This window comes from Bidens hawaiensis, unplaced genomic scaffold (assembly GCF_021521415.1).
Source record: "Bidens hawaiensis isolate Kalapana, Puna unplaced genomic scaffold, B.hawaiensis_p1.1 tig00020888_1, whole genome shotgun sequence".
NCBI classification, from domain to species: domain Eukaryota; kingdom Viridiplantae; phylum Streptophyta; class Magnoliopsida; order Asterales; family Asteraceae; genus Bidens; species Bidens hawaiensis.
In genome coordinates, this window is record NW_027493215.1 from 321,162 (window position 1) to 326,196 (window position 5,035).

Genomic DNA, 5,035 nt, shown 5'->3' on the forward strand with positions numbered 1-5,035 from the left:
ACATTTATCTATTTTTGCTTCCACCTTCTTAAATCAATGGCCTTTCTGCAAATTTGGAAAATTTATATACATTTAACTCATTAACCCAACCTAGACCCATTACCATATCCTTTAACCCGTATCTAGTTTGAACCTGCGAATTCATTTAGATTTCTTGTACCATAATCTTTGCTTTAAACATGTAATCGATCCTTGCAAATTGTCCTATTATTAAAATCGTAGTAAACCGACACTATTAATTTGGAAATAAAGATCAAAAAGATGTGAATTTGTATATTAAACCAAAGCATCATTTACAATTTTGGGGAATGCAATCACAGATTATAATATCACAATTAAACAAGCACGCACCTCCATCTGAACCTCGCTAACTGAAGCCCTAACTCTTATTGGTTGGAGATTCGTCCTAAATAAATATTTTGAGCGCGTTTTGGCGGTCACTACAGGATCGTCGTTCATCATCATAACATCAATACTTAAGGTAATTGGTTAGTGATTTTAGTTCGTCATGGACTTGTTAATCGAACCCCTAACATTAATCAAATCAACATCAAACGATTTAATCGATTAAGGATTCTAGTTTTCATAAGTTGAATTGGGGGTTTTATCAGTTGGCATACTTATTTTACAGTTATGGGATTATGACCAACTGGAAACACCAGCCCAGTGGCTTAGAGGTGTACAAATCAGTTAAGTTTGAAAACTTGTTCCGGTTTTTAACTGGTTCGGTTTTTTTGGTAACTGTTTTTTTTTTTTTAACCGTGACTGGTTTAAACCTGTTTCAGAAGCAAAATAACCATAACCGATACTAACCGGTTTGTAACTGGTTTAAAAAAAACCGGTTATTAAAAACCGGTTTTGATAACTGGTTATTAAAACGGGTTTTTAATAACTGGTTAAAAAACCAGTTTTAAACGAATGTGAACCGCTGCAGAACATAAACGAACATCTTTTGTTTAACGAACATGAACATAAACGAACGTGAACCGCATAAAAACAGTTTTAACCGTTGCAGCTGCCGGAGATTATTATTGGCAAAAAAAAAAACAAAACGACTACAAAACCAATTCCAACGGTCATTACATGCTGAAGATGCTGCATAAAAACAGTTTTAACCAGTTTTTTTTGTCCGTTATATAACCGGTTTTTTCCTAAACCGATTAAAAAACCGGTTTAGGAAAAAACCGGTTATATAACCGACGCAGCTACGTAAACTCCTAACTTGTGTAAAAAAGGTCTAACCGGTTAGTAACCGAACCGGTTTTTCATGATAACCGGTTCCGGTTTATTCCGATTTCAGTTACATAATCAGTTTTTTTGTACAGCTCTACAGTGGCTGGTGTGTGGATGTGTTGTTTCTCGCGAACCGCCGTCCGCCCAAGTTCGATTCCGGGCAGAGGGGTTTTCGTTGTTTTTTTAGTTTAATTGTTTTATTTAAATGACTATATAAATAATAACAAATAATATTATTTTTAAACCGACACTCTTTAATTTGGCGTTTCTCATCGTGATCGGCATTATAAACTTGTTATGCATAGTTTATATATATATATATATATATATATATATATATATATATATAACAAATATATGTATTGTTTTTAAATATAAAAATATAATAAATAAAATTCTAAATCAACATGTGAATACGCATCTTTTTGCTACACTCAGTTAAGCTAATGTTCGTTAAAAGCTCGAGATAACGGTTTATCTAAATATTAAAACATATTATGACATAGCCATTTAAACATTTATTTATTTGAATGTAATATTATAGTAATACATATTATAATTATTATTTTACACAGTCTTCACTTATTTATTTATAAATGTATATTTGCTATGACTCTTATCGTATTTAATTATTTATTTATTTAAAAATTTAATTATATCAAGTATAAAGGGATTTTATAAATAATAAAAATAATGCTTCTTGTAAATAAATGATAATAAATAATATTAATTTTTGCAATAATAATAACTAAAGGATCAATCGTTCAATCAATAATATTACAATCCCAATCCTAACTCAAATCACATCGAAAATCTTAATTCATTAAATCATGTTATATCTCTTATAATTAATTTATATTATATTTAACTAGGAATGCTTGACGGTATATCCCGAAGGGTTTACTTTTCTCATCATCCTCATTTGTATTTCGTTCATCTGATCAGGTGAGTAATCACTCCCCTTTTTACTTATTTTAAACCTTTTGGGGACATAAGCATATTTACAGTATTTATCTATTATCTAGTATTCAAAACCCGCAATTGTTTCATCCTTGTGTGTATATCAGTTTATGCCTAACTTGCTATTTGCTTACTTGCTTTACTTGAATACATTTAGGATAGGTCCAACATATTCACATTATAGTATGATCATACGACCGTCGTCATGGCCGGCGTCCGACGCATTGACAATGGTTTTACCGACATCTCATTCTTGGTAACCAATGCCCATTCGCACGGCAACGGTTTAGCCATTTCTTTATGATTTGATTGATTGTTTATGTGCTATGGTTTAAATGTTTATTCTCACATGAATAGTTTGCATCTTTTTTTATTTATTATAGATTATTACTGTTGTCTCTTAAACTGTTATTTTACTCACTCAACATGTGTTGTTGACAAAATTATATTTTATATGCATTTGCAGGTTATCAGCTTGGTTGTTTTGCAAAATGAAGATCACGTAGAGATTCCCTTTTAGGATACAAACTTAATTCATCAGTGTTGTAATTACTTTATACTTGATGTACTTAACTGTAATTTTTTTTATTTAAATAAATTAAATAGATATTGTCATTTATCAATTTGCATGATAGTACCTTGAGAGCTGTGAGCAATCAGCTCACGCCCCGGCATTTCCGCCTTAGGTTGGGGTTTAACAATATATCTAAAGTCTAAAAGATCGAATACATTTGTCATGAAAAGCAAATGAATTACTAAATGCATTCACAAACACAAACAGTGTGACAAAGTCACCAATATCAAATTTAGCTGCTCAAATTATTACAAAGAGAACGTGGAAGACAAATCGTTTACATGTTAATACCCACAAAAACCAAACGAGCAGAATAATGCAGTTGGTGTAATCTAGAAGAGGTTACATACAAACATCCAGAAAATGTTATCTATATGACCCCATAAGAGGTCAATGTTTCAAAAGAGACTAATATAAAAACCTTAGAAGAGGCTATTGTTAGATAAGTGACAAATACGATTATAGAAATGAAATGGCCTCAAAAAAGGAATACAATGCTCCAAACGAACACATGTATTATATATAAATGTGATCTCTACAAATTATGTACAAAGTAGTATAATATGGAACCAAAACAAAACACATGTTGATGAAATTTTTACATATGCTATAGCAGCAAATGTAATCGATGAAAACGATTATGAGCATAAAAGTGTGTAAAAGTACTTACACATATTTGATTTGCCAAAATGGCAAGATGCCTTAAAGGCTTAATCAATTTGCTCGACAAGCATAACTTTTTCGGACTGGAAGTTCGAACACCCATAGATGGCAAACCAATTGGTTATAAATGGGTGTCTTTATAGTAAAAAGAAACGAAAAGAATGAGTATGCGAATAAGGTAGAAAATTTTAACACAAGGGCTTTTCTCAGATAATACTAGTTAAATATGAGGAAATTTTTATTCGATCCCTTGTAGTGGATCGATATCCCTTGATATTTAATCAGCCTTTCATTCTCATAAATGCTTCAGATAAACTTATGAATGTCATCACCGCTTCATTGCACGGGACACTTGAAAGATATTTACATTTAAATCTCTAAAGGGTTAAATGCCTGAAGCATTAAAAGCATTGCCTTGAGATGTTTTGATATAAATCACAAGAAATTTAGAAGTATATGGTACAATCGACTCATTATATATTGTTAAAGAAAAATATAAGTTTGATAAAAATCAAGCATATTTATTTATAAAAATTTTGTTTTTATATAATCGCAGGTTACAATGTTGATCTAAAGATTCCCGAGAGGAATTTTCGGACTACTAAAGAGTGAATTTTTGAAATAAATAGAACTTAGACACATCTAAATTAATCATGGACCGGAAGTTTGAGCATACATGTATTCATTAAAATTGTCAACCTAAATGTTTTCTAAAATTGCATTTTACAGTGATGATTATTCATCATTGAGATGAACTATCGAACTTCTAGATGATGATTTTAAAAGACAATGATTCAACACAATTATACCTGACCTGGAGTTGAGATAAATATGTAATTGTATATTCTCTCATCAACCAACTACATCGGAAGATGTTAGCACACTTTAATACTTTATTACGCTCTTAATTTCCGTTTTTTACTCCTTGCAGTCCTCCCATCAATTCTCTATTCATAACCATTTATTTAAATTAATAATCATAGGCCATTACAACTGCTGGTTATCTATTTGTATCCACGATTCTCCTCTGGTTCATCCACTCCCCCCCCCCCCCCCCCCCCCCTCTTCTCGTTTGAATCCATATATGTTTCCTTGTCTGCTTTAGTATCATGAATTGATGACATTGTTTCCAGCAAAAGGATTTTGTTATATAAAACTATCAGATTATGCTACAATTAATTACATTTCTTCGATCTTTAATGGTTTTGCTAATGTATAATTATTTGTTTTCTTTTTTATGGTGCACACCAAAAAGAAATTTGTAAAACTGATGGATCATTTGCTTTTTCTCTCTTGTTTTAGTCTTATTATGTACTCTTTGCAAGCTAAACTCATTGTGTTCTTTATATTATTCAATATATTAGCTAGAAATCAGGTTTCGAAAGTTGATTTATGGTTCATTTGGTTATTGAATTTCACATAGTTTCTATTATATCTTATGAAATTATAATTTTTTTTTGTAGATGATGAAATTATATATATTTCAATAGGAAATAGGAGATTTTGAGAACCGGATGAAGACAATGGAACTGGATTGTTGTAAACTTTGGTGATCAAATAATTGAATATGAATATAGAATAAGAAAACAATGATGATGTTAAAAC